The following is a 13,857-nucleotide window of genomic DNA, read 5'->3' as shown; positions in this document are numbered from 1 at the left end:
CTTTATTAAAGAAAGGTGTAGCTTTCTCTCTGGCTGATACCTTTAGTCGATGAATCTTTCCTAGCTCCTTTGAGTGAACCGTTCCTCAAAGACATTATCAAATTGATCTACAAAATTAGAGGTTGTAATTAAATCTCCATTTTTTCTCTTCATTATTGTGGTGGGCATATTCATAGCTTCTAAACTGTCCATGTAACTGAACTCGTATATCAGGTACCTTCCCTCTACCTCTGGACCTACTGTCTCAACCCTTTATGATAACGTGTAGTGAGTGACCAAACATGAGATAGATATTTAGATTTTGATTTGATAAGTTTGTTTGTTGTGTGTTTCACTCTCCACATACTAGTAATCTAATCCTACGATGCCTTCACACAACCAGTAGAGGACGTCTTCTTGTGGTTGTTATAGTATCCCAAGACGCTTGGATAGGATGCCTTGGCCTTTGACCTGACCCTTTAAAGCTTATGCCATAGACCAGGCCATCATAGCAGAGGATTGAATCTTCACGCCTTAGGCTCGTACCGTGGTGTTCAAGGGTCGTAACGCGGTGCTCAAGGGTCGTACCGTGGTGCTCAAGGGTCGTACCGTGGTGTTCAAGGATCGTACCCTGGTGCTCAAGGATCGTACCCTGGTGCTCAAGGGTCGTACCCTGGTGCTCAAGGGTCGTACCACGGTGCTCAAGGGTCGTACCCTGGTGCTCAAGGGTCGTATCTTGACGCTTGAGTGCCTCACCATCGTGGTCAAGGGGTTAGTGTAATACCCGTGCATGGTTTGCCTGCCACAGCCACACACGACCGCTGTGATGCGCACCTGCTGTGAGGGAGCGTCACGTGTGCTCGTGATCAGCCTCAGCCTCCTGTCACCGTAGACATGACTATACTGTGGCAGCACCTGACTTGCTGACGCTGCCACTTATTGCAGTGGTAGGTTCCTCCAGCACCCACCTGACTTGCTGACGCTGGCACTTACTGCAATGGTAGGTTCCTCCAGCACCCACCTGACTTGCTGACGTTGGCATTCACTGCAGTGGTAGGTTCCTCCAGCACCCACCTGACTTGCTGACGCTGGCACTTACTGCAATGGTAGGTTCCTCCAGCACCTACCTGACTCGCTGACGCTAGCACTCACTGCAGTGGTAGGTTCCTCCAGCACCCACCTGAGTTGCTGACGCTGGCACTTACTGCAATGGTAGGTTCCTCCCGCACCCACCTGACCTGCTGGCTCTGGCTCTTACTATCAGTTCCTGCAGCATCAGATCAATATTATAACCAAATGGTTGACAATCACTGTGGCTTGTGATCCCATACAAATTTAGCTAACAAGCCTGAGTCAGCCACAAAAGACTTCATCACCACAACCCTCAAACTCTACACTGGAATTCCCCAGGAAGCTGTTCTTTCTCCAACTCGCTTCAGTCTCCTCCACCACGACCTTCCCAACTCCTACAAACACCACAATTTAAGTGAACTTAACGAAGCTTTGGTGTCTCGCAGGAACGAGATAGACTTCGGTGATCTTCAGTTGAGAATAGATTTTTGACTCGGGTCAGTAGTCGATACTCAACATTTCATCAATTTTATAATTGAAACGACCCAGAGTCAGCATCCCATGGGACTAGCTTAAGTCACCTTACGTTAGCAGCTCAAGCATTTTCATCTGTCGGGTCAACCTTGAGCTGAAGAGACCCTTTGAGAGGCTTTATGGACCTTACCTTAGCATGTGTTGGCCTTGCGCTCAGCTTTGTCGCCTTCGTCTTGGGAGGATAATGGCTTGTTATTGCCCCGTACAGTTTGATCTGGTGCCCTGTGGGCTTAGGGCGAGCTACGTCACCAATGGGGTGTATGGAAGATGGTCGTAAACTGGTGTGCAATGTTTTGCTTGATGTTGTATTGGGTTATGACCAGTAAAGCGGGGATGTTGATTGTTATAATTTGGTGATGTAGATATTGTAGTTATAGAAAAGTATATATATATATATATATATATATATATATATATATATATATATATATTTACACGAACAAAGTGCATATGAACGCGAACCTTCATAGAACATACAAACCTCCAACAGCCAGGATCGAACCCGGGACCCCTGTGCAACAAGCGGGAGCGCTACCGCTAGGCTGTGATCTGCTGGCTGTGTGAGCCTGATGGGAAATGACCGGTGTAGACCCCGTGGCTCACCAACGTGAGACGAAGGGTATTCGAGTACATAGTATTCGAATAGTTATTGCCCTGTTAGGGCGATCATACCCTTGCGGTAGCGCTCCCGCCTGTTGCACAGGGGTCCCGGGTTCGATACTGGCAGTTGGAGGTTTGTATGATATATATATATATATATATATATATATATATATATATATATATATATATATATATAAGTTTTTGATAGCAAGAATGGTTATGAAGGTCAGGGACAATGTGAGGTTACAATGATCGTGGTATCAGTAAGAGAAAAATACTGAGGTGTGAAGGTACGAGAACCTTCCCCCAGCCCATCCTGCAGAACGATACCAAGGCAACGTACCAGCCACGTATGATTTTATTTTCTTATTTCATAAAATTGCTCTTTTTCGAAGAACACCCTTTTTTTTTTATGTCAGTCGCTGGGTTTTGAGCAAATATAAAAATCATGCAAGATGTACAAAGACAACCTCTGTATGTGTATATATATATATATATATATATATATATATATATATATATATTTTTTTTTTTTTTTTATACTTTGTCGCTGTCTCCCGCGTTTGCGAGGTAGCGCAAGGAAACAGACGAAAGAAATGGCCCAACCCTCCCCATACACATGTACATACACACGTCCACACACGCAAATATACATACCTACACAGCTTTCCATGGTTTACCCCGGACGCTTCACATGCCTTGATTCAATCCACTGACAGCACGTCAACCCCTGTATACCACATCGCTCCAATTCACTCTATTCCTTGCCCTCCTTTCGCCCTCCTGCATGTTCAGGCCCCGATCACACAAAATCCTTTTCACTCCATCTTTCCACCTCCAATTTGGTCTCCCTCTTCTCCTCGTTCCCTCCACCTCCGACACATATATCCTCTTGGTCAATCTTTCCTCACTCATTCTCTCCATGTGCCCAAACCATTTCAAAACACCCTCTTCTGCTCTCTCAACCACGCTCTTTTTATTTCCACACATCTCTCTTACCCTTACGTTACTTACTCGATCAAACCACCTCACACCACACATTGTCCTCAAACATCTCATTTCCAGCACATCCATCCTCCTGCGCACAACTCTATCCATAGCCCACGCCTCGCAACCATACAACATTGTTGGAACTACTATTCCTTCAAACATACCCATTTTTGCTTTCCGGGATAATGTTCTCGACTTCCACACATTTTTCAAGGCTCCCAAAATTTTCGCCCCCTCCCCCACCCTATGATCCACTTCCGCTTCCATGGTTCCATCCGCTGACAGATCCACTCCCAGATATCTAAAACACTTCACTTCCTCCAGTTTTTCTCCATTCAAACTCACCTCCCAATTGACTTGACCCTCAACCCTACTGTACCTAATAACCTTGCTCTTATTCACATTTACTCTTAACTTTCTTCTTCCACACACTTTACCAAACTCCGTCACCAGCTTCTGCAGTTTCTCACATGAATCCGCCACCAGCGCTGTATCATCAGCGAACAACAACTGACTCACTTCCCAAGCTCTCTCATCCCCAACAGACTTCATACTTGCCCCTCTTTCCAAGACTCTTGCATTTACCTCCCTAACAACCCCATCCATAAACAAATTAAACAACCATGGAGACATCACACACCCCTGCCGCAAACCTACATTCACTGAGAACCAATCACTTTCCTCTCTTCCTACACGTACACATGCCTTACATCCTCGATATAAACTTTTCACTGCTTCTAACAACTTGCCTCCCACACCATATATTCTTAATACCTTCCACAGAGCATCTCTATCAACTCTATCATATGCCTTCTCCAGATCCATAAATGCTACATACAAATCCATTTGCTTTTCTAAGTATTTCTCACATACATTCTTCAAAGCAAACACCTGATCCACACATCCTCTACCACTTCTGAAACCACACTGCTCTTCCCCAATCTGATGCTCTGTACATGCCTTCACCCTTTCAATCAATACCCTCCCATATAATTTACCAGGAATACTCAACAAACTTATACCTCTGTAATTTGAGCACTCACTCTTATCCCCTTTGCCTTTGTACAATGGCACTATGCACGCATTCCGCCAATCCTCAGGCACCTCACCATGAGTCATACATACATTAAATAACCTTACCAACCAGTCAACAATACAGTCACCCCCTTTTTTAATAAATTCCACTGCAATACCATCCAAACCTGCTGCCTTGCCGGCTTTCATCTTCCGCAAAGCTTTTACTACCTCTTCTCTGTTTACCAAATCATTTTCCCTAACCCTCTCACTTTGCACACCACCTCGACCCAAACACCCTATATCTGCCACTCTCATCAGACACATTCAACAAACCTTCAAAATACTCATTCCATCTCCTTCTCACATCACCACTACTTGTTATCACCTCCCCATTTACGCCCTTCACTGAAGTTCCCATTTGCTCCCTTGTCTTACGCACCCTATTTACCTCCTTCCAGAACATCTTTTTATTCTCCCTAAAATTTACTGATATATATATATATATATATATATATATATATATATATATATATATATATATATATATATATATATATATGTACGAATTTTGATTGAATGGATAATACATGTTGTTTAGTTTTATGGTTTGGGACACCGTGAGGTACGTGGGTAGTCGCAGAATTTCGTACGTGATGACGCAATAGTTATAAATGTTTTGAGTGAAATGAAATGTATACAGCTGAGGGATACATTGGCCCGCGAACCCTTACAAGAGAGAGAGAGAGAGGGAAAAAATTATACATTTTAAAGATAATTTACCTTGTTTTACAATCACTTCATTATATCCAGATGTGTGATTCTTAGCCTTATATTCAAACGTGTGATTCTTAGCGAGCGTCATATTCAGACGGATGATTCATAGCGTCATATACAGACGTATGATTCTTAGCGTCATATTCAGACGTGTGATTCTTAGCGTCATATTCAGACGTGTGATTCTTAACGTCATATTCAGACGGGTGATTCTTAGCGTCATATTCAGACGTGTGATTCTTAGCGTCATATTCAGACGTGTGATTCTTAGCGTCATATTCAGACGGGTGATTCTTAGCGTCATATTCAGACGTGTGATTCTTAACGTCATATTCAGACGGGTGATTCTTAGCGTCATATTCAGACGTGTGATTCTTAGCGTCATATTCAGACGTGTGATTCTTAGCGTCATATTCAGACGGATGATTCTTAGCGTCATATTCAGACGTGTGATTCTTATCGTCATATTCAGACGGGTGATTCTTAGCGTCATATTCAGATGTGTGATTCCTAGCGTCATATATATACGTGTGATTCTTAGCGTCATATTCAGACGTGTGATTCTTAGCGTCATATTCAGACATGTGATTCCTAGCGTCATATTCAGATGTGATTCTTAGCGTCATATTTATACGTGTGATTCTTAGCGTCATGTTTATACGTGTAATACTTAGCGCCATATACAGATGTGTGATTCTTAGCGTCATTTTATACGTGTGACTCTTAGCGTCATATTCAGACTTGATACTTAGCGTCATATACAGCCGTGTGATTCTTAGCGTCATGTCAGACATGTGGTTTTTAGCGTCATTTCAGACGTGTGATTCTTAGCGTCATATTCAGACGTGTGATTCTTAGCGTCATATTCAGACGGGTGATTCTTAGTGTCATATTCAGACGAGTGATTCTTAGCGTCATATTCAGACGGGTGATTCTCAGCGTCATGTAAGACGTGTGATTCTTAGCGTCCTATTCTGACGTATGATTCTTAGCATCATATTTAGACGTGTGATTCTTAGCGTCATATTCAGACGTGTGATTCTTAGCGTCTTTGGTTTTACGTCATGGATGTTGAACGTCGAGTGAACGGTTGGACATGACCTTATTTATTCTCGTGTCTGATAAACGTAGTATTTCTAAGTCCAAAGCGTCCACCAGCGATCTAACTCGTAAGTATTTTGTTTTCGGTGTGATAGATTGCCAGGAAGCCGATATGAGCAAGGTCAGGTCAGGTCATCGAAGTTTTGAAGTCACTGACGGGATTATTTTCTCATGATAAAATCCAGCTGAAAAAGCAGAACAAAATAGACCTTATATATATATATATATATATATATATATATATATATATGTCATGTGTAATGCACCGAAACCACAGCTCCCTTTCCACATCCAGGCCCCACAAAACTTTCGTGGGTTTACCCCAGACGCTTCACATGGTTCAATCTTTGTTCCAGATACCCATAATAAGATTTGGTATCGGACGTGATACATATTTTCTTGGAGAGAGTTTGCTGGTATTTCTCGTGAATCACTCGTTTCTCCTCTCACCTCATAATCTCATTCTTTGCAGTTACAGACACTCAGGAAGGGACCCAGTGGTGTGTGTTGGTGTTCCAATGCCTCCGTAGCTCAAACTCTCCTTGAATATAATGTTGGTCTGGTACGCTGGGGGAAGTGACATGATGAAGTTCGTAAAGAGAAAGTAGGTGTACCTGAATCACTGAAATATATCTATAAAAAAAAGAGTTGAATTTGGGAAAAGGGAATGTGACAGAGGTCGTATAATTGATGGGAATTGGGTTACTGGTGGAGCGCAACGAGACACGAAAAACTCGTTCCTCTACCAAGGGAAGAAGAAGTGGTGGAAATACGTGTTGCTCAGAGACAAGTACTAATTTCAATCGTTCGCTGGTACTCGTATGACAGATCTTAGTAAGTATACACACGACTGTTAACCTCGAGCAAAACTCTGGCGATCCCGAGACTGGAGTCTATTACCGGAAGTATAGAGGGGCGTGTGGAGGGACGTGAGGTAACATGTACAGATGTATGGCCGAGGATTGCTTTTTGTTAGCTACCTCGAAGAATTACGGTTTAAGAAGTGTTACGTATAGTAATCTGAGAGCTTTCCAAAAATTCTCCCTGCACACAGCTATGTTGTATGATGCAATATAACTTAGTCCTTTTGTATTAGGTTAGAGTACGTTTTCTGTGGCTAGGCTACACACGGTTAATATTAGGTTTGGTTTGGCGAAATATGTGATTTCTTTCCTCTCACTTTGCACTTTCACTTGTTCCACGTAACTTCTCACTTTGTGTGGACTTCACTTTGAGTGAGTAACATTTCATGGACACTACCTGTGCTAATATGTCAACTGTACTCACGTTTCCTCGGTTCCCACTGTCGTTCAAATCCGTCATGAAACAGCTCCGTGTAGCTCAGGTAACTACAGTACTAGAGGAACGACCTTGTCCTTTGAATGACGGGGCTTATAACTGGTTTACTGAACCTCTCCTTACAAGGTCGTTATTAAGATATATATAATACGGGCAATGAAGGAATAAGACTTGCACTTCAATGTGATGCGGTGGTGCTTGTAAACAGCGCAATCAGGACGCTGGCAAGACTTTCACTTCTTCTCCACACATTCTTATTGCCCAGTCAAGCAAGGGTCAGGGTAATTAACCCTCAAAAAGTAGCGGAAGCAGGATGCCTCACGCTGTGGAGAGCGGCGAGACCACAAGGAAAGCCTAACGAGACGTTAATGGCCAGCTTTCTTATATTAGGTTTGACCACGGTAGTTATAATAAGGTCAACCGGAAAATGAGAGCAGCTTGGTAGAGTCGAACATTGTGGGTCTGGTTACGTGGTAGTGTGTGTGTGTGTGTGTGTGTGGGTGTGTAGAGAGGTAGATGAAGTTTGGGTAGAATTGGTAGACGAACCTGGATGTGTGCCTTTAAGGCATCGAGAGAGGGTGTTAGGATATTTTTAAAATGCTGAGGGTTGTGACAATGGTCAAGAGAGATTGAGATACTCATCTGAAATACAACAAGAGAGTTTGAATCATCCTTCAGAAGACTGGGAGTGGAACACCTGAGTTTCACTGACACTGTCGAAATGTGAGGGTGACAACATACTTGTGGAGGAGGCACACACAACTCCCTTGCTCTTGCAGTGTTGATGGGAACTGCCCGCGTCCCTTACCCCTGGCGGGCAGGACACACGTGTACCTAGTGTAAGACAACAGATATATATGTCTTCTGCTGAACTAGATTCACTTAACTCTAGTTTCAAGGTGATTCCCTCGAAAATATGATTTTGAAATTGGAATAGTTTTGTATTTCATGAATGCGTAGGCTCACAACATGGACGGTATAAATGTAGTTTTCAGTTACCTTTATTGCACGTTGGTCCTGAATATGTTCATTACGATACGCGCAGTGCCTCGTCTACACTTATCTCGGAACCCAGATTTCTGTTGCCTCTTACTTGGGTCGCGTTAAATGCCTGGAATATTTTTGAGACAAAAACAATTGCACAGTATTTACCTCTGCAGTTTGTATTTTTTATTTTCAATTTTATATTCTATTTATTTATTTATTCATTTTATGGGGGGAAGTTTCATATAAACATCATCTCTGTGCTAACGTGTCATGCCCGCACGTGCTCAGACCCCAGACTGTAAGTAGGTTAGTAGGGAATTTGACGTCATACCTGAGCACGAAATGAGTGCAGCCACACTTGACCCATAATTGGATATTATGGGTATTATATATATATATATATATATATATATATATATATATATATATATATATATATATATATATATATATATATATAATATATAATATTTTTTTTTTTTTTTTTTTTTTTTTTTTTTTTTTATACTTTGTCGCTGTCTCCCGCGTTTGCGAGGTATATATAATATATATATCCAAATTTCATACGTAGTCCCTTTATCACATGTAATCACGTATATAAGATTATATAAGATTGTATCCTGAAAAGACCTCTGGTATGAGTACGTCACTAAGGGAAGATAAGGTACCAAGTTCGTAGAAGAGAGCGAAAATGTCATTCCCAAAGAAATAACATTTCTTAGGGAAATGTTAATCAAAGAACAAGTGGATGGTTTACTGCGAAGATGGATCTACCTGAGTGAGAGAGTCAACAAGGCTGTAGGGAAAGGAAGACGTGTGTGTGTGTGACCACTCTCGTAGGACTTCAAGGAAGACGTGTGTGTGTGACCACTCTCATAGGACTTCAAGGAAGACGTGTGTGTGTGAGACCACTCTCGTAGGACTCCAAGGAAGACGTGTGTGTGTGAGACCACTCTCGTAGGACTCCAAGGAAGACGTGTGTGTGTGAGACCACTCTCGTAGGAGTTCTTTAGAACGTGAATGGTTGGGTTGTGTTGTGGTGGACGGTCAGACAGCGTTTGACGCGGGGGACTTATGGAGAATGTCCACAAAAGGACAACAAAGATGGTCACAAAATCAAGAAAGCCGAGTTACACTGAGAGTTTCGTTAAGGGGCCTTGTATTTTTCCATCATGCAAGAGAGAAGAGTAAGGGGCGATTTGGTCACAACTTTAACATTACCAAACTAATTGGACGATGTCGACAGTGAACAAATCTTTGAAAAATAGTTGATAGAAAAACCAGTCGCCATAACAAGACACTGAGCAAGGAATGAACTAGAAAAGATGAATGAAATATTTTACATTATCATAGTAATGGAACATTGGAATAAACTGGCTCGTAAAACTGTGAATGTGGACAGCATACACACGGTTAATTACAGACTGCATGATGAATTTCAAGAGATGTGGTCTGACGAGTGTACAACTTCCCTCTCCCTCGAGTACACAGTTATGTAATGACAACGCGGTCGAGATTGTACGTAAAGTACACGCGGGACAACATTACGAAGTTATTACTAGTTCAAGTGGCTACCGAGTCGTGATTCTGTCTCAAGGGCTTGGCGTCTTCCTGATATGTTCAGTCATTCTCCTCAGACACCAGAAGCGGCTCATGTAGTGTTGGATCACTTCCAGCCACCACTAGTTTCATACAAACCCAAACCTCGCAGACAGACGGTCTCTCGTCGCTTTGAATGTTAATAATAGCCACACGACCCGCCATTTTAGAACGGGTCCTTCGTGGTCAGCTGGCCGGGGACGCCTGCCTGTGTTCTGCTGGGCGACGCGTCTCTCATTAATGCCAGTTCTTGGCTACGAGTTGTATTGTAACTGGTAAGGGAGGGGCTCCCGTGCGGTCTTCTCGGTAGGGGTGTGTCCACGATCCACCAAAACTCATTCTTGCCCAAGAGAGGGCAAGATCATGCAACTTTTCACCCAGACTTGCGAAGAGAGAGAGAGAGAGAGAGAGAGAGAGAGAGAGAGAGAGAGAGAGAGAGCGCAATGCACTCTGAAATGGAAAGTGATACGACAGCCATGTTTGGTATTGAAGAGTGGTCGGCCTCCTACCCCCTCTCCTCCCGGGCCGGATTTCGCAGTGTCACTCTAGTGGCTCAGGTCCAGTAGATCGAGCCCGTTGGAGCGTAACCAGATGTGACCCGATTTGAACTGAATGAGGTGGTAAATGCCGGCCGAAAAATGAATATAAACTATGGAATTTGTGTCCTTGCCTTGCCTCACCTTCCATTGCGTTAGTTCTAGTGTCCGAGGCCTTTGCAGTTACATACAGCTTCACGACTTCTATGTATCGTGTCCTGTGCGTACGTAAGGTGAGACGAATACACTTTTCTTTCGACCATCTTTGGCTTTTTTTTTGTGTGTGTGTGGAGGATTGAGGGCAGCGGGACAGCAGTGTGCAGCAGCAGCAGCAGCAGTTTCTTTACCTCCCCTCCGCCCAAGGTCACCACAGTGACGATAGCAGGACACCTTACCCACGGTGACCTTTCGAAAGGTCACCCACGAACTACGGATTAAAACCGCAACTAAGGACTCGACGCAAATGTCATTCTGAGACCCGAGTGAAGGGTGTGTGTGTGTGTCTGCAAAAAAAAAACCTTGTCCCTCCATAAATTTTCAAAGGCGATGTCACACTTACCTTTTAATATTTTGTCATCTCTCCTTTGTCCTTGATTATCACCAGCAGACGTGTGGGCATGGGACAGAGAAGGGGCCTGAAGTATTCTAGGTCCATGACTTGGGTCCGTTGGGTCTTGATCTGGGGTAGACGAGGCGCTGGTGATGTGTTTCAGGAAACAGCTGCCTGATCACCCAGTACCGCACATGCGGGGGGAGGAGGTTGTCATTTCATGTGTGGCGGGGGTGGCGACAGGAATGAATGAGGGCAGACAGTATGAATTATGTACATGTGTACATATATATATATATATATATATATATATATATATATATATATATATATATATATATATATATATATATATATATATATATATATATATGTCTGTGTGTGTATGTATATGTATACGTATGTATATGTACGTGTGTGGACGTGTATGTCTATACATGTGTATGTGGGTGGGTTGGGCCATTCTTTAGTCTATTTCCTTGCGTCAAATGTCACAGGAGGTAGGAGAGACGATCCGCAAGACCTCTCGTGCTTTACATCTTCGGACAAAGTAATGAACCAAAAAAAACTGTCACAAGTTAACCCTGTATACACAGGGGATAACGTAGGTGAGTCTCCCCTGCCCACCTTACCGACATTTCTGACAGTATGTTTCCGTCGGGCTTCCGACTCTCGCTGTGCGACCTACACAAAACCTACCTGAACCTTCGCAGGGGAATTGCGTGCACGTTGCCAACAGCGCTACTGCGGCCAGCGTGTTGGACGAGCTCAACTGTTGTCAGATGCTAGTAGGCTGAAATTCAGTGATGTCATTGTTAGTTTGTGAAAGCCTCCACCCGGACAGTAGGCTCTCTAAGAGCTGTAACAACAACAACAATAACGAATTTTACAACAACGAATTTTACAGCAGCAAAAACAACGAATTCTAATGTGATGGTAGAAGAGGTATCTTGTGTGCGAGTTCGTTTCATGTGATTGGTTGAGAGGTATCTTGTGTACGAGTCCGTTTCATGTGATTGGTTGAGAGGTATCTTGTGTGCGAGTTCGTTTCATGTGATTGGTTGAGAGGTATCTTGTGTACGAGTCCGTTTCATGTGATTGGTTAAGAGGTATCTTGTGTGCGAGTTCGTTTCATGTGATTGGTTGAGAGGTATCTTGTGTACGAGTTCGTTTCATGTGATTGGTTAAGAGGTATCTTGTGTACGAGTCCGTTTCATGTGATTGGTTAAGAGGTATCTTGTGTACGAGTCCGTTTCATGTGATTGGTTGAGAGGTATCTTGTGTGCGAGTTCGTTTCATGTGATTGGTTAAGAGGTATCTTGTGTACGAGTCCGTTTCATGTGATTGGTTAAGAGGTATCTTGTGTACGAGTCCGTTTCATGTGATTGGTTAAGAGGTATCTTGTGTGCGAGTTCGTTGCATGTGATTGGTTGAGAGGTATCTTGTGTACGAGTTCGTTTCATGTGATTGGTTGAGAGGTATCTTGTGTACGAGTCCGTTTCATGTGATTGGTTGAGAGGTATCTTGTGTGCGAGTTCGTTTCATGTGATTGGTTGAGAGGTATCTTGTGTACGAGTTCGTTTCATGTGATTGGTTAAGAGGTATCTTGTGTGCGAGTTCGTTTCATGTGATTGGTTGAGAGGTATCTTGTGTACGAGTTCGTTTCATGTGATTGGTTAAGAGGTATCTTGTGTACGAGTCCGTTTCATGTGATTGGTTAAGAGGTATCTTGTGTGCGAGTTCGTTTCATGTGATTGGTTAAGAGGTATCTTGTGTACGAGTTCGTTTCATGTGATTGGTTAAGAGGTATCTTGTGTGCGAGTTCGTTTCATGTGATTGGTTAAGAGGTATCTTGTGTGCGAGTTCGTTTCATGTGATTGGTTGAGAGGTATCTTGTGTGCGAGTTCGTTTCATGTGATTGGTTAAGAGGTATCTTGTGTACGAGTTCGTTTCATGTGATTGGTTGAGAGGTATCTTGTGTACGAGTCCGTTTCATGTGATTGGTTAAGAGGTATCTTGTGTACGAGTTCGTTTCATGTGATTGGTTAAGAGGTATCTTGTGTACGAGTTCGTTTCATGTGATTGGTTGAGAGGTATCTTGTGTACGAGTCCGTTTCATGTGATTGGTTGAGAGGTATCTTGTGTGCGAGTTCGTTTCATGTGATTGGTTGAGAGGTATCTTGTGTGCGAGTTCGTTTCATGTGATTGGTTAAGAGGTATCTTGTGTGCGAGTTCGTTTCATGTGATTGGTTAAGAGGTATCTTGTGTACGAATTCGTTTCATGTGATTGGTTTAGCCGTTGCTAGCTAGATGCCAAAGCTTAACAGAATGAGCGATTAATGCTAATGATTATCACTTGTCTTTAATCCATTGTTCATGAAACTCCTTCTGTATCTGTCGCATCTTCAGCATCATTATAATGTGTTTTTTTTTTATTATATCTTTGGTTGTGTCATGCATGACATTAGTCTATGATCTTTCCTGGGTATAGGAGCTTATTGGGAGAAATCTTAACATTAATATGATGATTAGAATAGAGAGGAAAATATATATATTTAAATGTTAGAGAATTATCGTCACACTGTAGTGCTTAACATACCATTGTTGATGAATATCTTAAGATGCAGGAAGGGCAAACTGTTGTGTTTCTCTTCTGTACTGATCGTAACAGACCTGGACGAGTTGTTCAGTCCTTGCCGAGAACAAATCAGTATGTTAGTGAGCTGACCAAATACATGGTATAAATATGAATGAAGCATACAAAATTATATATGGTTGTATATGACCTATAACATTCTAGTTTCAAAAATCCCTTGT

The 13,857-nt window shown here is 42.7% G+C and overlaps 1 protein-coding gene across 3 annotated transcripts in view; it reads left to right on the top strand.

Annotated features, from left to right (window-relative positions):
- The window catches only part of LOC139749220 (uncharacterized), a 489,778-nt gene that overhangs the window by 98,540 nt on the left and 377,381 nt on the right, over positions 1–13,857 (top strand). The window lies entirely within an intron of this gene.

The sequence above is a fragment of the Panulirus ornatus genome, chromosome 1 (assembly GCF_036320965.1).
Source record: "Panulirus ornatus isolate Po-2019 chromosome 1, ASM3632096v1, whole genome shotgun sequence".
Lineage (NCBI taxonomy): Eukaryota > Metazoa > Arthropoda > Malacostraca > Decapoda > Palinuridae > Panulirus > Panulirus ornatus.
This window is presented reverse-complemented; position numbering and strand designations above follow the sequence as displayed.